The sequence below is a fragment of the Notamacropus eugenii genome, chromosome 1, assembly GCF_028372415.1.
Source record: "Notamacropus eugenii isolate mMacEug1 chromosome 1, mMacEug1.pri_v2, whole genome shotgun sequence".
NCBI lineage: Eukaryota > Metazoa > Chordata > Mammalia > Diprotodontia > Macropodidae > Notamacropus > Notamacropus eugenii.
Genome location: NC_092872.1, coordinates 298,343,307 through 298,367,450, shown reverse-complemented (window position 1 = coordinate 298,367,450; position 24,144 = coordinate 298,343,307). Strand labels below are relative to the sequence as shown.

The 24,144-nt window shown below is 38.6% G+C and overlaps 1 protein-coding gene across 10 annotated transcripts in view; it reads right to left on the bottom strand.

Moving 5' to 3' along the window:
* The window catches only part of KTN1 (kinectin 1), a 134,387-nt gene extending 117,311 nt beyond the window's left edge, over nucleotides 1-17,076 (bottom strand). For 9 of the 10 annotated variants that reach the window (XR_011971745.1, XM_072629297.1, XM_072629292.1 and 6 more), the window contains exon 1: nucleotides 16,868-17,076. The gene's annotated coding sequence lies outside the window, so the exon portion shown is untranslated. The remainder of the gene's footprint in view (nucleotides 1-16,867) is intronic. The other variant, XM_072629300.1, reaches the window with a different exon arrangement.
* Nucleotides 17,077-24,144: the final 7,068 nt, after the last annotated feature.

The following is a 24,144-nucleotide window of genomic DNA, read 5'->3' as shown; positions in this document are numbered from 1 at the left end:
CCTTGGGCAAGCCACTTAACCTCTCTTTGACCTCATAATATACATGGAGGATATATGAACACAAATGGAAGGGGGTGCAACAGATCACTTCCTAAGGTTTCTTTCATCTCTACTTTAAGTTTTTTTAATTAAATCTAGTACCATGGAATCTGGAATTCCTTGTGCCTTTTATTCAGTTATGTGACTGTAAAGATGTGGTCTACTAAAAAAAACTATGAATCCCTGCCTGTTTCTTTCTCATTTATAAATATATTCTCAAAACAAATGCTGTTTTATCAAGATGGGAACGTCAGTCCATAAACATTTACCAAACTCTACCTACAGAATGGAGACTGGAAGTCAGGAGAGAGAAGTATATATGGATAAGCAGATCTGAGACTAACCAGCAGAGAGAAGTTAATCAAATTTATGGGAGCTGATGACATCATCAAGTAAAAACTTGATATAGAAGGAGAAGAGAAGACGGTCCAGAACAGAACACTGGGGGTCATCCATGGTTGGTGGGATCCAGCAAGAAAATCCAGGAGTTTTTTGTTGTTGTTGTTGTTTTGTTTTGTTTTTTTCTTCTCAAGTTTCCTCCCACTGGTTCTAATTCTTCCTTACATCATAACCTATGTGAAAATGTTTAATATGAATGTATAAGTACATCCTATATCAGATTCCACACTATCTTGGGGTGGAAGGAGGAGAGAAAGGGAGAGAAAATTTAAAACTCTTATGAGTTTTGTGAATCTTATAAACGTGAATGCTGAAAACTAAAAATAATTTCTTTTTAAAAAAGCTCCAGAATTGACTAGACAGACAGGAGAACTGGTAGAGAACAGTGTCAAGAAAGCCTAAAGACAAAAGAATATTAAGAAGAAAAGAGTGACTGATAGTATCAAAATCTACAAGAGGTCTGAAAGGATGAAGACTGAGGAAAGGACATTCAGTCTGTCAATTAAGAGATTAGTTATGTAAGAAAGAATAGTTTCATTGAATGACAAGGTCAGCAATTATATTGCAAAGAGTTAAGGAAACTGAGGGGAAAGGAGTGGGCTGCATTGTATTTGGGAAACTTTGCTATGCTTCCAATAGTACAGAAATTCATCTTTTTAAAGATATTGTATATATTTGTGATTTCTTTGAATATCATGATCTACCAAAAAAAAATTCAGGCAAGCAAAAGTAATTAACTGAAGAAGCACGTAGTGGACAGAAGTAGGCTGCAGAACATTTTCAGTTGTGACTTAAACACAAAGAAGTAGGATAAAGATTATCAAAGAAATATATCAAGAAGTGAGCAAGTCCTATGACTAGAGTAAAGGATAACAACTGAACAGTTTAAATAGTGAAATGGAAATCATAAAACATAAAAAATCCTAGAAGTGCTTCCAAAACATTAAATAATCTTTTTAAGAGATTCTATGGCAGGACACAGACATGAACTGCACTGAATAAAAAACTTAGAGACAAATTACTATCTACACTGATGAAGGGAATACCCACATCAAAGAGATCATAAAATCCACTAAAATATTACAGATAAAACAAGACTCTGTATGCTACTGTATTCGACCTGTTACTTAGGAGTACATGATGCAACACAATACTTAAATTAACTCACTGAGGAGCTACAAATTCAAATGAATTATGTTAACCTATTTTTAACTAAGCCAATTCATGTATTGTAACAAATTATCCTATGTAAAATAATTTCAATTTAAAAAACTCCTTTGTACCCCAAAACTAATTAATATACTATCCAGTTTAATATATCAAGCTACTTCTACATCCCAATATAGCAAGAGCCCATTATAAAAATGATATTGCTATAACAAATCAGACATTTTATCAAGCATCTGTCCACTACACAATCTATTTAAGTGAAATGTTGACCATTTCAACATGTTTTTCTGGTTGTTGTTTTGTTAAGTGCTTTTACTCTAATCTGAGATTTCACTATTACAGAAAACTATCAGTTAGGAAATCCTATCTACCAATGCAGATCTACAATTGCTTGGCAACTTAGAATATTAGATAGTTATCTGAGAGATTAAGTAATTTATACAGGAATGGGACTTGAACCTAGGTTTTCCAAACTCCCAAGCTAGCTCTCCATGGTGACTCTCCCCTTAGGTATTATTTTAAATGTAGTGTAATTAATTTACCCACTGTATTCTTAATATCTTAAAAAGATCTTTTTCAACACTGAATAATTATACACAATTTGGTTTTGGTAGCATTTGTTGTTTCTCAGAGGAGGCTTCAAGGGTTGAGTTTGAAGGAAAAGGTATAAGAATGAATTCAGTAAAAATATTTCTTTGGACAATTGACAGGTTTGAGAACCAAGCTGCAAGAGAGTTCCTAACTCAGACCTGACCTCAGTTTAAGAAGTTATCAGCCAGAATAAATTACGGTATATGAATGTAATGGAATACTATTGTGCTATAAGAAAAGATGAAGAGGAAGACTTCAGAGAGGGCTGGAAAGACTTATATGACCTGATGCTGAGCGAAAGGAGCAGAACCAGGAGAACTTTGTGCACAGCAACGACCACAGTGTGCTAGAGCTTTTTCTGGTACACTTGAAACTTCATTGCAATGCAACGACTTAAAAAAAATTCCCAATAGTCTTCTAAGGCAAAATGCCTTCCACATCCAGAGAAAGAACTATGGAATTCAACCGCAGATTGTAGCTGATTTTGTGTGTGTGTGTGTGTGTGTGTGTGTGTGTGTGTGTGTGTGTATGCGCGTGTTGCACTTTGGTTTGTTAGATGATTTCTCCCACTCATTTTAATTCTTCAACACAGCATGACTATGGTGAAAATATATTTAATAGGAATGTATGTGTAGAACCTATACAAAATTGTATGCTGTCTCAGGGAGGAAGGGGGGAGGGAGGGGAAAATAATAATCTAAGTCATATGGTAGTTATTGTAGAACACTGAAAATAAATAAAATTAATTAATAAAAAAAAAGTTATCAGCCAGCTACAGGAGTTCCTATTTATACTTCCAGGTGTCCCCATTTTATAACTTGCAAAAACATCTTTTCTATCAATACTTAAACTCACTCACCCTAAAGTTATACCCTTCAAATATAGCTCTCTAGTTCTAGTGCTCCAAGATTTGATGAAAAAAGATTTTTACACTATCCACATCTTTCATAATTTTACAAACTTACACTTGCTATTCACTTCCATTGTAACTTTGGGAAAATCACTTAACAATAAATGTTTGGCACTTACCACATATTATACATGTACATATAACTATATAGCACTTTGCTATAAGCATGAAAAAAATCTCACTTTAATCAAACTGTTTTTCTAAAGATGCTAAGAGAGGAATCTGGGGTTCATGTCTCTTTGACCTAATTATCTTCATGAGAAGAGTTTAAAATAACACTAAGATTTCAAATATGAGAGACAGGGTTAATAGAGCAAATGAAAAAAACACAGTAGCAATAGTGTAACAAATAACCAGATCTCAAGTCACAGGACCTGGGCTCTACTGTTAATTACCTGCTCAACTCTACTCAATTCCTTTTGCCTTTTTAGGGATCCTCATCCATAAAATAAATATTATTAGAGTAGGTCACCTCTAAGGTGTCTTATTGATCTAAATCCTAATACTAAGTAAACTACTTTTAGCAAGGAAACAAGTGATTGATCTAAGAGCTGGGCAGAGTTTATTTTTCAATTATTCTTAAAAAAAATCAAAATATGGATTAATGAGGAAAAAAGTCCTCAAAATAAATAACCAATCTCAATCTATTCAACTGACAATCTTGTCCATAAAGCACAAAAGGCACTGAACCTTAGAACACAGGAATGAAATATTATTAAAAAAAACACAAAAATATGAATAAGTAGCTTTATAATTAAGTACCTTTTTTCTCTGAATAAAAGTCGTCATGTGAAAGGATGATTAGAAAGGATGATCATAATGTATAAGAGTTTTCTCTAACTCAATGTGGTTTAGTTGACCATTTTCAGAAAAACTGAATAAGCTCTATATTCTTTGCAGGAAAATCACCTCCCTAACATAACTTAAAACACGTAGCGTAACTCAAAAACATTTTAAGTAAATAAACTTAAGAAGTAAGCACTTGGACTGAAAGTGATTTACCTTTCTGTTTTGTAGTCAGCAACTGCTACTCTCCATTTTTCTCTATTCTTCTTAACATTGTCTCTCCTGTCTATATACTTCCCCAGGAAAAAAAAACTTCAACAACAGTAATATAAACATTTAAAGTGTGTTAAAGGACTTTAACAAAGACAGGATAATAGGAAAAACGAATTCTGATATTACTACCTATCATTACAGTTTACAAAAAAAAAAAAAGGAAAGACAAATGTAAACTATAGTTTGTAGTTAATTACTAAACTACTCCACTCATACCACTTAGTGAAAAAATTACTGCAGAAAAATTGCATGTCATTTAGATGAATATAATTCAAGATATTTAGCAGTCCCATTGGATTTCAAAGCAGAAGATATCAAGCCCCACTACAGTCATCCCTTGACATTCATGGATTTCACGTTTCAGTTTTGGTTATTCATGGATTGTCCACCCATAATTAATGTCAATTTTTGGAATTCAGGTAATTCAGAAAATCATAGATAATGCATGCATATTAAAAAAAACTTGTAAAAAATTAAGTTAAATGTATGAATACTGTATATTATTAATCTATTTTATCATTTACTACCATAAGGACACATATATAGATTTATTACATAAAGTTAAATTTTGTTAAAAGTTTCAGTGTGCTAAAGAACTATGGCCGTCGATATGGACCTCAAAGTCCTCAAGTTGGGTCCTTTGAATCCAAACTTCACAAAACAAATCCCTTTAATAAAAAGATGTATGGGGGTGGAGCCAAGATAGCAGAGTAGAAAGACACATATACTTTAGCGCTTCCCCCACAGCCCACAAAACACCTGTAAAAATGACTCTCAACAAAGTCTAGAGCAGTAGAACAACAGAGCGAAAGAGGTTTCCAGCCAAAGGTAACCCAGAAGGCCAACAGGAAAGGTCTAACTCATGGGACACTGAGCAGAGCCAAGCACAGCCCTGACCACACGGCACTGGGAGAAACAGGACCTGAACAGAACTCCAAGATGAATTCCTAGCAGGGAAGGTCCCAGATACCTCAACCCACAGTGGACAAAGAAAGCTCCAAAGGTCAGTGGGGGAGGACTTTCCCAGCTGGGTAAGAAGGACTGGGTTTCTCCAGCAATAGACCCAGGCTACAGCAGAGGCTGAAACAGCAGATTGTAGGCAGCTTCGGAAGCCAGGAAGTAACCTGGATCCATTGTTCAGGCAGCTCAGCTTAAAGTCTCTGGCAGTAGGGAGCAGCTGATCTAAACCCCAGCCCTGAGTGACAGCCCCACCCCCACCCAAAGCTCAGGGGAACCAAGTAGCCGAGCCTAATCTCTTGACAAAGGATTCAGAAATCAAGTAGTTACTGGCAAAATACCCAAAAAAGGGGGAAAAAAATAAGACCATAGAAGGTTACTTTCTTGGTGAACAGGTGTCTCCTCCCATTCTTTCCTATGAGGAAGAACAAGGCATACTGTCACAGGAAGTTAAGACCGCTGCCTCCAGGGCCTCCAAAGAGAACTTAAACTGTTCTCAGGCAATAGCAGAGCTTGAAAAGCGAGTTAGGCTTGCTAAAGGAGAACCAAAAAAATGCTGAGGAAAATAACACCTTTAAAAAGAGGTCCAATTTTCCAATTTTCAATTGGAAAAAGAGGTCCAAAAAGCTGATGAGGAGAAGGAGGCATTAAAAAGCAGAATTAGCCAAATGGAGGAGAAGGTCCAAAAGCTCACTGAACAAAGCAGTTCTCTGAAAGAGAGAACTGAGTTCAGGGAAATGAATGACTATGAGATAAACCAAGCAGTTAGAAAACAAAACCAAAAGTTTGAAGAAACAGAAGATAATATAAAACATCTCACTGGAAAAACAAATGACCTGGAAAATAGATCCAGGAGAAACAATTTAAAAATTATGGGACTACCTGAAAACCATGATCAAAAAAAGGGCCTAGACATTTATCTTCCATAAAATTATCAAGAAAAACTGTCCCGATATTCTAGAACCAGAGGGCAAAATAAATATAGAAAGAAGCCACCAATCACCTCCTGAAAGAGACCCAAAAAAGAAACCCCTAGGAATATTGTGTCCAAATTTCTGAGTTCCAAGGTCAAGGAGAAAATACTGCAAGCAGCTAGAAAGAAACAATTTGAATATTGTGGAAATACAATCAGGATAACACAGGATCTGGCAGCTTCAACATTAAGGGATCGAAGGGCTTGGAACAGGATATTCCAGAAGTCAAAGGAACTGGGATTAAAACCAAGAATCACCTACCTAACAAAACTGAGTATAATACTTCAAGGGAATAAATGGTCATTCAATAATATAGAGGACTTTCAAGCATTGTGTTGAAAAGACCAGAGTTGAAAAGAAAATTTGACTTTCAAACACAAGAATCAAGAGAAGCTTGAAAAGGTAAACAGGAAAGAGAAATCATAAAAGACTTTCTAAAGCTGAACTGTTTATATTCCTACATGGAAAGACAATATTTATAACTCTTGAGACTTTTCTCAGTACTTGGGTAGGTGGAGGGATTGTATATACATACATACATACATACATACATACACACACACACACACACACACACACACACACAGAGTACAGGCTGTGTTGAATTAGAAGAGATGATATCCACAAAAAATATATATATAAAATAAAAATTAAGGGGTGAGGGAGGAAAATACAGGGAAGAGAAAGGGAGAAATGGAATGGGGCAGGCTATAACTCATAAAAGAGATAAAGAAAAATCTTGTTCAATGGAGGAGAAAAGGGAGAAGGGGAGAGGGGAAAAGTGAAGCTACTCTCTCCACATATGGCTTAAGGAGGGAATAACATGCTCACTAAATTTAGTATGAAAATCTATCTTATGCTACAGGAAAGTAGAGGAGAAGGCGACAAGTGGAGTGAGGGGAATGATAGAAGGGAGGGCAAAAGGAAGAAGGGAGTAACTAGAAATAAACACTTTTGGGAAGAGACAAGGTCAAATGAGGGAATAAAAAAATAAGGGAGATAGAGTAGGATAGAGGGCAATATAGTTAGCATTACACAACATAAGTATTATGGAAGTCTTTTGCAAAACAACACATATATAGCCTCTACTGAATTGCTTGCCTTCTCAGTGGGGATAGGGAGGGAGGGAGGGAAAGAAGGTGGAATTCAAAGTATGAGAAACGAATGTTGAGAATTATTATTGGATATAACCGGGAAATAAGAAACACAGGTAATGGGGTATAGAAATTTATCTTACCCTACAGGAAAAGAGAGAAGATGGGGATAAGGGAAAGGTGGGGTGTGATAGAAGGGAGAGCTCATTGAGGGAAGGGGTAATCAGAACGCAAAGTATTAGGAAGTGGGGAAGGGGAAAGATGGGGAGAAAAACTGGACATGTTACAAAGTGACGTAAAAGCAATTAGTATTAAAACAACTGACTGAATTAATTACTAAGACTAAATCAGAGACATCTTTAGTTTGGGGCAATGAATTTTAGTCTAAGTCTCCTAGAGGCAGGTAACTTTGGGTAAAATTTGGCATTGATGGAAAAGTTAGGGTTTTAATGGTAAATTTGATTTTATGATTGTTATTTAAGCAAGAACTAGAACTGGTATAGAAAGGCATGTAAGCCACTTAAGACTTGCCTCAAAAGATGTTCCTTAGCCAATGTGAAATTATAGTCACATAGTCATACCTGAAACCTGGCTATTGGAACCTGCTATTTTACTATTAAGTCACTATTTTTCTGAGTCTAACTCCAGGTATAGATAGCAACAAAGGCAGTCTGAGCCTCCAATCCATGATGCCAGTAAGCCTGTGAGATGCTGGTATGAACTGAAAAAGGAAATCTGAAAAAGGAAGGGTGGGAGAGCGGCTGTTCAGCCTGGGTTCATGTAGGATTCTCCTGACTCAATTTCTCCACTGACACCTAGCAGACTCTAAACCTGACTGAATGCAGACTGACAATCTACTCCTGCCTGGAACTGACATGAAGATGGGGAGATATTGTTTCCCTGCAATGTCCCTACTCTTAGTGGCAATTTCCTATAGTCAAAAGGTTTGTAAGTTTAATACCAGATCTATTAAATTATAGATTGTTGGTAGGGGAACATCCAAGGTCAAGTCTAAAATTAAGCTATCAGGCTTGGGACTTTAGACCAACAACAACAAGTTAGGGTCCTTTAATTCTTAGTAATAGTGTGGAGACAATTAGGTCAAGGGCTTATGAAGTTAGCATACATAGTTATTATTTGTGTCTCAGTTGGTTAATGTTAAATAAAAAATCCATTTGTGATCTATATTGTAAATGCTTTAAAAGAAGTATCACCTGACCAAAAGTTGGAATTGTGTTATATGATATGAACTGTGTTAAAAATGAAAAATTAAAGTTAAAAAAAATAAAAAGATTTATTCTGTAAAACTTGGACTCAGTCAAAAGACTGCAGTTAAGGGCCTAGAAGGCCACCTATGGCTTCAAAGTCACAGATTCCCTACTCCTGGAAGCACTCTCTTTGGGAACTCCTCCTTTTTGTCTTCCAATCATCCAGATTCAGTTGTATGATTTTTCTCCCATAGATCCTTGTATCTTGAGCTTTTCATAGAAAGAAATCCATGAAGCAGTTGCTGCAGTCATACCAGGAGGTGGAAAGACTCTAATCTCTCCTTTATACAAACTGCAGCTTACTTACGAGTGCAGTGTCTTGTTTTACTTGTTTTGTGTGCTAAATAAATATGCTCACAGTTATTAAGAATGAAAGATTTGGGATGGGACCTACAGTTATTCATGGCCTATCACATTCATGAGGGTCCTGTGCCCCTAACTCCCGCAAATGTTGAAGGACAACTCTATTACCTGTGTAACACTGTGCAAAACATTTAATATCTCTAGGATCAATTTCTTCTTCTGTAAAATGATTATTTTAACCCCCTACCTCACCCCAAAAAAGATGAGAAAATAAGCCACCTTTACCCTTCTCTACAGAGATAGAGGGCTAGGGATATTGAGTACTGCATATATATACTTTCAAATCTAATTGATGTACTAACAAGTATTCTTCACTGTTACAGGAGATGGCTTGCTGGGCAAAGATATATCCTTGACATGACAGTGAGAAAACAGAAAAGTTAACAATACTTTAATATATAGGTGGCAGGATTAAATGATTGCTTATAATATCTTCTAGCTCATGACTAATAATGAATATTTTTACATTCCTCCCCTCCTATAAAGAAAACAATAGCAATAATATATTTTGTTTTTAGTCACTTGCTCTACCCTATACTAACATCGTAACAGTCCAGGCTAAAACCTATAATTGTCCATTAATCACACCAGAGTAACATTTATCAGCAATGACTTCAACACAAAAGTTCTAGCATAACACCTAAAATTTTATCCAGAAAACAAGGTCCAAAATAAGAAACATGAGCACAAGAAATTCATTTCATGGATAAATCAGGATTCAGCCAAACTCAATTATTTATATGATGCTGATCATGTAAAACAAAAACCTTCAGTTGCATTCAGTAAAAAGAGAAAGGGGAGGGAATAAGAATTATATATAGCATCTATGTGCACTACTGCTAAGTATTTTTTATAAATGCTATCACATTTGATTCTCAGCAATTCTGTAAGGTAGGTGCTATTATCCCCACTTTACAGTTGAGGAAACTGAGGCAGAAGTTAAGTAATTTGCCAAAGGTTACAAAGCTAAAGAGTGTTTGAGCTCAAATTTGAATTCAGGTCTTCCTAATTCCAGAACCAGTGCTCTAACCTCGTGACACCAACTGGCTCCCAAGAAAGAACAAACTTCACCTCTAATGCCTACTAACTACCTATATAGTCCTAGGCAAATCATTTAACACTACAGGGCCTCGGTTTCCTTATGTATAAAATCAAAGGAGGGGCTGGTGAAAAGCTAAAGACATAATTTACACCCTTGGGCACATCTTTCCTGGCCTTTTCATCTGCAAATGAGCTACTCAAAGGTTCATATCCTTTAATAGGGTGGAATGATCACTCACTTCTAAAATGAGGTTCACCCTCTACTAGTGGAAAAAGCAATTTGAGGAGGATATAGGTGCAAATGTGGTCAAAGGTGGACACAGCCTTCTGTTCCAAGTCTCTCTAACTTCCCCTCTCAAATCTATTTTTTTTTAAGAGGTCATTCTTTGCCTCATTTTATTAAGCCTTAATCATCCAATGAACACTGCCTTGGTCAAACTGAAACCTGTTAAAAAAAAACCTCAGCTTGAAAAGGCCACGGTCCCCCATTGCATCCTGGGCTATCTCCAGTTGTCCTGATCTATATCTGGCCACTGGACCCAAATGACTCCAGAGTTGAGCAAGTGAGGCTGGTGACTTTGCACAGCCCTTCCTCACTTAAATCCAATTCACATGCAAGTCATGGCATCACCTCACTGATGTCATGGTCCTCTTTGGGAAAGAAGGACAAACAGGAAGCCAGAAGCAGCAGCTTGCTCTTTTAAGACCTAGAAATTTGCTGAAGCATGATAGATACACAATCTTACATTAGTTTAAATTAACGCAATTAATTCTCAATTGTGCCTACCAACATTCCCTTCTAATAGCAAAAGTGATTCAATTTCTTTGTGTAAGGAAATGACTGGGATTACATTTTTAAATTTTTTTTTTTTAATCTCTGCTTTCTTTTTCAGTGCATACTAACAGGACTTTTGGCATAGTGATTAAAAAAAAAAACAAAAGAGATGACCCAGATGGGTCAACCCCTTATTCCTGTCAGAGTTTTCAGCTACCAATTTGACCACCCATTTTAACATGAGGAAACAGCTCAAAGATCACACATGAATAACTACAAAGGAGTTGGTGTCAAAATTAAAATATACAGGAAGCTAAAATGACAACGATCTTTTCCATGTAAAGTTTTTCAATAAATATTAGAATAAGCTTCTATCACAGTGTTTGAGGTTCTGATTTCAAAATGGAATGATGAAAATCCAATTAATTTCAAAACTCTTGAAAGAAGTATATCATAACCCTGAAATAACATTCTAACAAAATACTCCAATAATATTTCCTTGCTTTATATAGCACTTGAAAAAAATTTTCCACTCCTCCCTCTCCCTACCCCTCAATACTCTCATTAAACACTATCTATGACCTTGCTGGGGAAGGTAGCAATTTTAATATATTTCATAGATATAAAGACAAACCTATGTCAAATATGCTCAAAGCCACTCTAAAAGGACAGAGATGAGCAACCTGATTTCTAGTCAAGATGGCAAAGAAACATCCCTTAAGAGGTGACAACAGTGAGTCAGAGACATATCTCAAAGGAAGTTTTACTTTCTACCAAGGTCTAGAAATCAATAAGACACCAAACAAGGGAACTGTGAACAACTTTATCAATTAAAGTAAATCACAGTACTGAAACTGATGTAAGTAATGGTTGAAGATTTTCCTTTAATAGGTAGTAAAGAATACTCTATCCCATATGAATAAATAATATTGCCACATACAGATTCATAATAAATTTCCCTTATGAATAGTTTCTAGTGGAGTTTCTATGACAGCTATTCATCAAGTCAACCACTTTAGCACTTTCCCCCAATTATCTTTTGTATATACGACTATTAATTTAAAAGATAAACAGTTTGCTCTTTCCCCTCTTCAAGCATTGAAAACATTTGAAAAAACCCAATTCATAGCTTGACAAAAGATGAGTTATGATTTCATCTTTCTTGCAATCTGTGCAACAGAACCAACAGAGCATTTGCTTATTTATCTGAATCAAAAGTTTTCCCACATTTGATATTTTTTAAAATCAATATGCCCAAAGTTCTGCATGCACAGAAAAAAGAAAAAATTAGTTGTTTTTTTTAAAATACAATCAACATTTCTTTACACAAAGAAAGTGAATCACTTTCAGCCCCTTCCCAAGAAAAGATGCTCTGGACTTATTTTCAAAAAGAGAAATTGAATTTTAAAAAAAGAGAGAGAGAGAGAAAACTATGGGAAGCAGCATATTTAGGAAAGCCAAGATCAAACAAGGAAGCCAAGTTTTTAAATTTGTCAGGTCGTTTTGTCTAGAAATCTAACTGCATCATATCTATTTACTAAGACTTCAGATAACACCAGAATTAATGTGGAAAATCAGTATTTAAATTTTCAGACTTTTAAAAGTTAATTTTCCTTTCTAGACAATTCATGAAAAATACAAAGGAATGATATGAACACAATATTAATAAAATATAAGAAGACATCCACTACCTGTCCAAAAAGTTTGGACTTCTAATAATCTCAGTGCTCCCAAAAGTAAATTGGAAAAGGCCTCTGAGCCCTCTCACAAAGCCTTCATGTAATTCCTTGGGGTCTCATTTAGCCCTTCAGTAGCATGGGGAAGCTAGGAGGTGAGCAATGCACAGAGCATCAGCCCTGAAGTTAGGAGGACTCATTTTTCTGAATTTAAATCCGACCTCAGACACTTACTAACTCTATGACTCTGGGCAAGTCCCTTAATACTGTTTGCCTCAGTTCCTGTAAAATGAACTGGAAAAGGAAATGGCGAACCACTCCAGCATTTTTGACAAGAAAACCCCAAATGAGTTCACAAGGAGTCAGACACAACTGAATAACAATAAAAGTATTCTTAAAACTTAATTACATAGATTCCCCAGCTTACAGAAAATTAAAAGCAAAATGGAGGTCACACATTATTGAAGGTCAGCACAAAGACAAAAGTGATTGCTGATTACCATAAATTTACCCATTCAAATTACATTATACAATAATGGATGCTCAAGATAATAACAGTCATAGAGAAAAGGTTAAATCAAATAGTTTAGTATCCTCTAAGAAGGCAGGGTAAGTCAAGTCAAAAGAAAGTATTTGCAAAAGCATATTTGCAGTATACTAGACATTGCTTTTCTCTGAGGATACAAAGAAAGGTAAAAAAGAGCCTTTCTGAACTGGGAAAGGATGTTTATAGAAGGTGGGAATTTAACTAAGATTTGAAGGAAGCCAGGAAGCCAAAAGAGGGGGATGAAGAAGGAAAGAATTCCAGATATGAAGGACAGCCAGAGAAAATTCACAAAGTTGAAAAACGGAGCATCTCCTGGCACTGACAAGGAGGCTATTGTTACTAAAATGAATAGTACACAGTGGGAAATAAGGTGCAAGACTGAAAAGGTAGAAAGGGGATAGGTTGTTAAAAGGTTTTAAAAGTCAGAGGATTTTATATTTTATCCTTTATCATATTTATATAATAGGGAGCCACTGTATTTTATTAAATAGGGGTGAAACCCTACTTAATAAGATCAATTTTTCAGCCGATTGGAGGATGAACTGAAGTAGAGAGAGAATGGAGGCAGGAAGACCAACCAAAAGGCTATTTCAATAGATCAAAAAAAGTAAGGTATAAGGAGGGTCTGCACCAAAGTGGTAACAATGCAGAAGACAGAAGGGGACTTAAAGGAGATACGCTGTAAAGGCAAAAAATGGCAGGATTTGGAAATACATTGCACATAGGGGATGAGATAGTGAGGTAGAGAATAGAGCACCTAGGTAGTAAGACTGGGTGACTGGCAGGACAGCAATATCCTACCAACTAATAGAGAAGTTGGGAAAAAAGGAGTGAAAGATAAGATCCACAATTAAAAAAAAAGTTTTATTAAAATTAAGTTTAAAGGTCTTAGATCTCAAAGATATAAATTTCAGATATCTGTAAAATTCATTTATATAGAACCCAAGAATCCCTAACAATGGCACAAGATAATACAGCTATTGCAGTTAAAAAAGGGGGGGGTGGGGGTGTTGTAAAGCCATTACACCTGACCTAAGAAAATTTTGAGTTTATCAAAGTTTGATGTAAGTGGTTTAGAATTAGGTGACTCCACTTCCTTTCTTTTCACTTTTCTTAACCTTTTGTAGAATGGCTTCCAACTTCAGCCTTCAATAGAAACCCAAAGGTCTTTTCTCAATCTTCATTGCACAGGAGGATAACCTCTCTTCCATCTTAGATGAAATGACTACCTTCTGATATTCTCCTCTATCTAGGTTTTAATGACACTGCCTTCCTGGTTCTCCTCCTACCTGTCTAAGTCCTTAGCTTAGTCCTTCATCAAGATCATGTCCACTAACCATAGATGACTCCCAAGGTTCTGTCCTGGGACTTCTCTTCTCCCTCTCTTCTCACCTAGTGATCTTATTAGATCCATATACTATCTCTATGCAAATGACTCTCAGATTTACTTTTCCAGTCCTAAGCTCTCTCACCTCATTTTAGACATTTCCAAATAGATCTTAAACTCAACATTCCAAAACTGAATTCTTGCTTGACCCCTTTAAATCCCATCCTCTTCTGAAGTTCCCTATTATTATCCAGGGTACCAACATTCTCCCAGTCACCCAGGCTCTCAATCTAGGTGTCATCCTTAATTCCTCCATCTCACAGACTATCCAATCAGTAGTCAAAACGCTGTTTCTACCTCTATAACATATGCTCCCCTTCTAGACAATGCCTCTACTCTGATGTAGGCAGGCCCTCATCAACTCATAACTGGCCTGTTGCAATAGACTGAATCTCCCTGCCTCAATTTTCTCACCACTCCAACAGCCCACCTTTAACTCAGGTGTCAAACTAATCTTTCCTCAAGTGCAGATTTTTACCATGTCAACTTCACTACTTAGTAAATTCCAATGGCTCCCTATCTGCCTGTAGGATGAAATATAAAATCTTCTGGTTTTCAAAGTCTTTCTTTCATAATCTGGCCCCCTCCTATCTTTCTAGTCTTCTTAAATCTTATTTTCCTCCACCTATTCTTTGGTCCAATAACACTGTTCTCTTTGCTATTTCTCATACAAGACACTATATCTCTGAACACTTTTACTTGCTGTCTCCATGCCTGGAATGCCCTCCCCTCCTCATCTCTTCCCAGGTCTCAGCTAAAATCCTACCTTTTGCAAGCCTTTCCTGGTCCTCTTTAATGTAATCCCTTCCCTCTAGCATCATCTCTAATTTTTCCTGTTTATTTAAACTCATGTTGTTTATAGCATGCTGTCTGCCCTCATTAGACACTGAGCTCCTTGAGAAGGACATTTTTTTATTCTTTCTATCTCCAAAGCTTAGCACAGCATCTATAATATAGTATGTGCTTTATAAATGCTAGCTAACCAACGACTGGAGTAGAATTTAGATGGCTACATTACTTAACATTCTGAGCCCCAAAAAAGGAATTGAATTCATACAGAACAAGTCTAAGACAAAAGTTGAGCCAATACCCAAGTCAACTGAAGAGTATGTCTATAGATTGGTTTGGAAACTAAGAGGTTGAAATCACTGCACTCTCAACCTCAATCACGTTTAGAGCAAGAGGCTGAAGAAACTCTGTTGCCTGATGAGAGACCCCAGGATCTCTAAGCTAACAATCAGAATTGGAGCAGCTTAAAAGATCATAAAAAGATCGTTAGATGAACCCAAAGATTTTTTTGTTCAATTCATTTATTATTTGATCTTTTCACCACAAAAATTTATTTGGAAGAATTATCCAATTTCTAAATTTCTTGTACCTTTCCACATTGTATCACAACTCATTACAGTAACAAATTTCCAAAAGTTAACCTCAACTACGATTTACGCTTGCTTCATTAAATTCTCCAGGACGCTATAAGCAGTTCTGGTTTAACTCAAAAGTAGTTAGGAACCAGGTTTCCCCATTCTCCCATTAGAAAAGAAGACAGACTAAAATTAAAACAGCCATGTCTTTAACAAAAATTAAAAATTACTCTTGCATCGAGCTCTGATGCATCTTTCCTGATCCCATTTTTCCGTTGCTCCTTCAAAAGAGCTTAATGTAGAAAGCAGATGAGCTGTCCTATCATTAAGTACAAAGCATTTTTATTATCGATTTTTCAAAATCTGTCCTGCTTTTTCACTGGGATTTCTACAGCATATGGGGAAAAAAAACCTGCCGGCGGAAACTAAGGGGAGAAAACTGCTCGGCTCAGGAAGGCTCCTCCAAGGCTCCCCAGCACTGACTGAATTTATTTAAAGAGATCAAATTTTCAAAGGCTTCACGCTTCGGGGAGGGCGGAGAGAAAGGAGGAGGAGGAAAAGGGGGCGCGGGAAAAACTTGGGCAAGGGAACTGCTCTTCTCCGGGAAGTCTCCGTAGGGAAGCGGGGCGAGGGCGGCAGCATGGCAGCAGCGTGGCCCGGATCCGAGCGGAGTGGGAGGACGGCCCGCTCCCCCGGCCGCGGCCGATAATCCCCCCTCGCTCCAGAGGCCGGGGGCCGGCTAAAAATAGGAATCTCGGTCAGTCACCCCGCCACCCTTTTCGGAGTAGCCTCGGACACTGCCGAGACGCCCCTGGCAGGGGACGCCGCAGACCCGTTGGGCAGCCTGGTGACTTCGGGGACCCTTCTTCCTTCCCAGGTCCCCTGCGCTGGGGGGTGGGGGGGAGGGGACCAGGCGTGGAAAAGCCGGAGAGGGGAGAGAGGAAGGAGCCTGTCCCCGGGTCCACCGCCCCGCCCCCGACCCGTCCAGTCCCCCGGGCCGGGCCGCGTCGCCTGGGCCTCCGCCCGCCGCAGCGTCCCGGGAGAAGAGGGTGGCCCGAGGCCTAGAGCCCGCTAAGGGAGGGAGGCCCTGCCGGGCCGCGCCTCAGGATGAAGCCCTGCGGCCGCGCCCCATTCCCGGCCCGGCCCGGCCCGCCGTGGCCTCGTTCGCTCGCTCGCTCGCTCCCTCCCCCCCGGGGCTGGAAGCTCTAAAGGATCTGGGCCGACCCTCCTCCTTCCCGATCTCCCTTCCTCACCGTGCGCGGCCGCCGCGGGACCGGTGGAAGGGAAAAGGGGCGGAGGCTGGAGGAGCCGAGGCTGGTCCCGAAGCTCGTGGACGGTGCGGAAAGCCCTGTCCCGACGCGCCGCCGCCGCCGCCGCCGCCGCCGTCACTCAGGTGCCAGTGTCGCCGCCCGGCAGGAAGCGGACCGAGCTGGGGGGCGGAGGCAGCCGCGGCACGTCCCCGGCGTCTGAGCCGCGGGTGCCCGGAGACCGGCCCCTTAAAGACACAGGCGCGCAACCCTCCCTCAGACCGCCCCGCCCCCGCCTCGCCCTCGGGCCCGCCCAGCCCCGCCCCCGCCTCGCCCTGGCCTGCCTGGCCCCGCCCTCTGGCCCTCCCCTCTGCATCCGGAACTGACTCCTCTGCTTGTCCATCACCGGGGGCGTTCCGCAGGCTGAAGATGATCGGATGTTCTGCCCGGCTGAAACCGCCTGGCGCTGGAATTCAGGGCCTGTGTTCCGTGAGAGGGCCAAAGGGACACCTTATTGGGGCACACCCAACGACACCTGCGGCCGGGTGCCCTCCGGCTCCCCGTTGTGATGCCGGCTGCCAGTCACATGCCTTGGGAAGTCCTCTGATCCGGTGGGCCGTGCCCAGACCACCCACAGCTAGCTGGTCAGGCGCTTTGAACCTTTGAGAAAGCCGCTGAGGAATACCACCTCCCCTGCACAAAAGGGCTCCGAGGACAGCCAGGGATGAACATTTATGAAGCACCTACTGTGTGCTGGGCGCAGCGCTCATCCCTGCCTTCAAGTTCCCAGCATGCAAACAAAAAGATAAAATCCTCATACGGATAAATAGGAAATGATGAACAGAGAGAAGGCACTGGAACTGGAAACAGAGGAAGGCCTCTAGCAAAAGATGGGATTGTAGCTGGGATTTAAAGGAAGCCAGGGAGGGTAGATATAATAATAAATACTATTGCTGGGCATGCACAATTTAATGGTTGGGTGTTGTTTTTTTCATAGTTCCAAATTATTTTTCCAGAATGTTTGGACCAGCTCACAGTTGTACCAACAGTGGATTAGGGCACTTTTTTTATCAAATCCTAAATTCAGCATTTTTCGCTTTCTTTTACTGCCATTTTAGCCAATCTGATGGGTGTGAGGGGGTGCCTCAGAATTGTTCTGATTTGCATTTCTCTAATTATTGGTGATTTAGAGCATTTTTAATATGACTTGATAGCTTGGAATACTTCCTCTGAAAAATGCCTATCCATTTATCAATTGAGGGAAGACTGTAATCCATATATCTTATAAATGAGACCTTTGACAGAAAAATATCCTGCAAAGATTCTCCCCCAATTTCCTGCTTCTCTTTTATTTTGAGCTGCATTGCTTCTGTTTGTGTAGAAACTCTTAAAAATTTTACATAATCAAAATCGTCCATTTTTCCTCCTGTGATCCTCACTATCTCCTTTCTGGTCATCAGTTCTTCCCCTTTCCCTAGATCCGGCAGGTAATTTCTATGCTCTTCTAATTTGCTTAGGATATAACCCTTTTTATATAAATCACATACCCATTTAGAGTTTATCTTGGTATATTGTGTGAAGTGTTGGTTTGTACCTAGTTTCTACCAGACTACTTTCCAATTTTCCCAACAGATTTTGTTGAATAGGGAGCTCTTGGCCCAGTAGCTGGGCCAACCTTTGGGTTTATTAAACGTAAACTTACCATACTCATTTACTTTTGTACATTGTGTAGCCAACCTGTAGCATTAATCAACCTCTCTATTTACCTGTGGCTCTGTATCGTATGCGGGAGTCACATGCCAGTAAAACTGTCTGAGCAGATAGGTTGAGGGTAACCTGACAGGCCTCAGACTCATGAATGCCTACCCCAAGCACAGGAAGAGCTTCCTGCACCCCACCACCCCCACCCAGGAATGGGCAGATGAGAACTATTTGTTCCAACGGCCATGAAGGCAACTGAAGCAGGTTGTATGGATCAATAAGATCTTAGACATCAAAGACCCCCAAGGTCATCCATTGAATCCCAGACCATCGCCAGTCAACTTGACTTTTGTCCTGCCACTGGCCTTTTGAGATGACTCTGCCTCACTTTGATCCAATTCACAAGTAAGTCAGGATGTCATCAAAAACTAAGGACAAACAACAATAATGGCATTCACATAGTGCTTTAAGGTTTGCAAAGCATTTTACGTATTCTTCTTCAATCCACAACCACAACCCTATGAATCAGGTGCCTGTGTGACACATAAAAAGTCCAAAAGACATAGTTTCTGGGTAATTAATAATCAATTTTTTAATATGACTAGCAAAGGATTAATAAAATGAAGTTAGTGGCACTTTTGGAAACCAAAGACAAACCTAGGGGGCCTGTTGAATGTTTAAATACCCTAGGAAGAGTGGGTTGGCCTGACAGGTGGACATCAACTCTGATTGGTTAACAATTAATGAGAGAATTAATATTATAATGAAAGGCTTATTCTAACAGGGGCTGGGGGAACTTGATTCTCATCGTGTCACTTTTGGACAAAGAGACTCATCCCAAGCCATATCACCTCCACCTTGGGCAATCTAGACAAAAGAATGTATTCTCCATCTAGTCTTACCTGAATAGAACAATGGTGGTGTTACAGTAAGAATTCCACCTAGATAAGATGATCTTTACCCTTTAATCAAAACTAAGCTTTCCCAGTTGGATGGCATTCCCACCCAAGAATGAACCCAATCTCATCATCAGCCCAGACTTTCAGAGGCTGCTCCATATTTGTATTTGTTATTAACAATTATTTCTCTCAGCTTCTATCACCGCTATTTTATTGATTAGGATTGAGGCTGTAAGAAGTTAAGGGACTGGCCCACAGTTGCATAGCTTAAAAGTATCTGAGGCAAAATTTGAATTCAAGCCTTCCTCATGCCAAGTCCAGTACTCCATCCACTTTACCACTTAGCTCACATATCCCTTCTTTCTCATTCCCTTTTTTTTTTTTCCTTCCCTTCACCTTCCTGGGTCAGAAAAGAAATTCTCAACAGACACAGATAAAATGTGGGCAAATATGGTGAAGCATTTTATCTGCTAGATGGCAGTTTTCATGGAAGCAACAACACTAATGAACTAAAAGCCTCAGTCAAAGACATTAGCCCCAATCAGTGACTTGTTTCTTCCTCAAGCAAATGAAATTTGTTGATGATTAGCTAATAATAATATCTAATATGTATATGTAAGTATGTATGTATATAAAATAATTTTAAGGTTTTCAAAGAAACTTTAAAAATATCAATTTGTCCTCATAACAATTCTGAGAAGTAAGTTCTATTATTATCCCCATTTTACAGATAAGGGAACTGAGGCAGAAAGAGGTTCAATGTCTTTCCCAGGGTCATGCAGCTAGTAAGTGTCTGAGGCTAGATTTCCATCTAAGACAATTAAATCAGTTTATTCTCATTTGTTTTATTTTGCTGTAAATAAAAATGATAACTTTATTTCAGTCTAAGTCAATTAAATATTTTATCAAGGAAACAAGAAATTTAAATCCAATACTAGTATACAAGGGCATTGATTCAATTGCCAGTGGAGTCTTGTAATATATGTTAAGTTGTTACCTAAGGGGCAACTAGGTGGTGCAATGGATAGAGCACCAGTGCAGGAGGCAGGAGGACCTGAGCTCAAATCTTACCTTAGACACTGGACACTCATTAGCTGTGTGACTTTGGGCAAGTCACTTAACCCCAGTTGCCTCATCCTGGGTCATCTCCAGTCATCCTGATGAATGGTCACTGGATTCAGATAGCTCTGGAGGAGAAGTGAGGCTGGTGACCTGCACAGCCCTCCCTCACTCAAAACAAAGTCAAGTACAAGTCATATCATCATTTCTGTGATGGCATGGTCTTCTTCGGCAACAAAGAATGAACACACACAAGTTATTATCTACTTCTAATCCTGGAAGAAATCATTAAAATCTTTAGGAACATTGGTTCTAGATTCCCTTTCCAGATTCATGCTTCCCAAGTCAATCATCACTCGACCAAACAGAGGGAGATTTCCTGTAACTAGAAATCTAAAAATTTCTTTGAATACAATAGTAAATCTGTAGATCAACCACTTGACTTCCCATTTGGTTTCTACTGATTTCAGTTGCTTCCAGAGAAACAAAATCTCAATCTTCCTTGACTTTCAAATTCCCTCATCTACAAGGGAAGAATGAACAATAATTGGTCTACCTACCTCACAAAGGTATTGTAAAGAAAGTGTTTTGCATTGTTTAAAGCATTATAGAAATGTGATCTGTTTATTTGATAAAGACCACGATCAAAGACAAGTCCAAAGGATCCATGACGACAAATGTTATCCACCCCCAGAGAGAGAACTGATGAACTATGAGTGCAGATTGAAGCATGTTTTTTTATTTTCTTTTTCTTTTCTGTGTGTATTTTCTTTTATAACAAGTTTTGCATGACTTTACTTGTATATTCAGTATCATATTGCTTGCCTTCTCAAGGGGTGAGAGAGGTGGGAGAGAGGGAAAGAATTTGGAATTCAACATTTTTAAATGAATATAAAAATATTTTAAAATATTAAGATATGAAAACGTAAAAAGAAATTTACATGATAATTTTGTTGTATATTTGAAAGCAATAGCAAGTTGTGCATAGTAGATTTGCAGTTTCATATATAATCATCCCTTGTATTGTAGTGTTATTGTAGTGTTATGGAAATGCTTGTTTTATTTCATAAATTAAAAATAAAATAAGATAAATTTAAAAATGCATATAATAAAATTTACATGTAATTGGGAAGTATTTAGCAAATTAAATAAAAACATATTTAAAAATAAATTCACCATAGGTTTTAAAAATGTTACTATTTTTTCAGATAATGTACAGATACACACTCAGGTAGCAGAAGTGATCAGGAAATTTCTTCTTTTGCCATATTGGGAATACCTCCCAATAATGACACCTTGCTAGGATGACACAAGAAAACCCTTGCAAGTAGGATTACTTTATGGACAACTGAGCACCAGAGAGGAAAACTCTTATTGGAGAAACTTTTCCCCAAGGAATCTATAAAAGTTTTAGAAATAACTCCATCCTTCTCTTTTGGAACCTTTTCCTCTTGCACATAATTTTTCTTCCTTAGATGAAAAGGGTCAGAAAGGCTAGTAATGCTATGACAATGTCAGCCTACAACACAAACACATACCAAGGGAGGACATACACACTGCCTTCTGGCTTTCTCTTTCCTTTTATCAATATAAGTTTTGATATTAATGATCTTGAGAAATAGATGTTTCCAGAGTTGGCAGTGGTCCTGCAGCCAAGATTCCCTATTCAAAAAGAGAAGGATTTCCTTAATAGCATCCTTCTTGGAAGAGAAGATGGCTACCACCTGGATCATTCTGAAGCTGAACCTTAGACTAAGCAAAGCCATACCTTGTCTGGTCATGAGATCTGGCCCTTGTGAGTTGCTCAGACAGTGAAGATCTGAAGTGAATGTGAAATGCCTTTTCAGCAGTCCTACAAAGTTGACTTTACCTTCCAAAGGAAGGACGATGAGTTAATTGAAATGTTTTAAGATTCCTACGTTCTTTGAGTCTTTTCTATCTTATGCATGTTTTGTGAAAGAAAAATAAATAGCTGTCCTACGTAGATTTTCTAGAAGTGACCATGTTATCCATATTTTGGACAGACCCTAGAAATGGGTCACATCTAGCTTCGTTTTAGAGATTTCACTAGACTGTAGCAGGGAGGGGACTAATAAAAATAATTGCAATAACAACAACTATAATAAACATTTATATATTTATATAGCATCTTAAGGTTGTCAGTGTTTTACATGCATATTACCTCATTCAATCCCCATAACAACCCTGCCAAAGAGAAAAAGACCTGATCCCTCACACTTAGATTATCCCCCATCTAGGTCCATGTGAACATAGAATCCCCCCAGAGTACACTTGTAAACAGGTTTAATAGAACTTAAGTGATCTTGGGCAACTTACATAACTTCTCTGGACCTATTTCTTTTTCTGTAAAATAAGAGATTTAAAAAAGATGATTTCTAAGGTCCCTGACAGTTCAATAATTTCTTTTGCAAAATATACTACTCAATGTAGACATAGATCACTTAGTCTGATATATGATTTAATTAGCATTTTTATTTTCTTTTTTGATACAAGTAAATTTGTTATTCTTTCTCTTTGCCAGTTAAATTTATAGCCTCCTCAGCCTCTCTGGATGATTTAACACTGACATGCTTATTATAAAGTGGAATGGATACCAAATCTATAAGATACAAACACCATTCTGTTTTGGATTTCAATTATCCTACATAAAAAGATTTTCTATAAAAAGTATTTATGGAAGACATTAGGAATTTCTACCAACCTTCTTATGTTTTGAAGTACAATATAATATGATATAATTAACTATAATTAACACATTTAATTTACCTAGTATATAATTAAACTCCACAGTTTACTGTGATGGAATTTCATTGAAACCAATATCTAAGCTGTGGGGGGAAAAAAAGTAAGGAAGGGAAGGGGAATTCAAGCTTCTGACATCTGTGATACCGCTAACTAGAAACTGTGCTCTGGCACCTTACCAAAGGTCATGTACTACCAGCAGCTCCTGATTGTTCTCTTGGTCCTCTAGAAGAGGGACTGGGGAATTGGAGTGTAGAAGATAATTGGGTAATTGAGCCAGGAAGAGCTATTCACTCAATAGTCCATATAAAGGAGAAAGGAGAAAAACTCCTCCCTCCTTTGAGCTATCACTTTAGGATTCTGTCAATTCTCCCTTGGACAAAGGGTTTGTCTTTCCTCCCCACATCCCCAGAAACAATGGTAGCTACACAAACAAGACAGTAAGAACATGTAATTGTCTAGGAGAGCTTAAAACAGGATCTAAAATCACTGGATGCCTCTTCTCTTTTGTGTTTCTTACCCTGAGCACAAGGTAGATAAACAGCAATCTTGAGAGATGGCTGTTTCCAGCCTTTGCAACTACTTCATGAATTCAAGAGTTCTGAAGTTGGCACTGACAGCCTACTCAGAGGTACTTCCTGCAACAACACTGCTTCCTGAAGTTGAGTATGAATTCTGACCCCTTCCAGTGAGACACATATGTTCTGATCTCTTGCTAAAGGACATATATGACCAGAGGCTATTGATTGGTCTCCTGTTCTATATGAATGTGTTTGTCCTTTGTTCTCAAAGAGGACCATCACATCAGGTAAAATAATGAGACGTTGCAGTTGACTTTGATTTGAATGAGGGAGGGCTGTG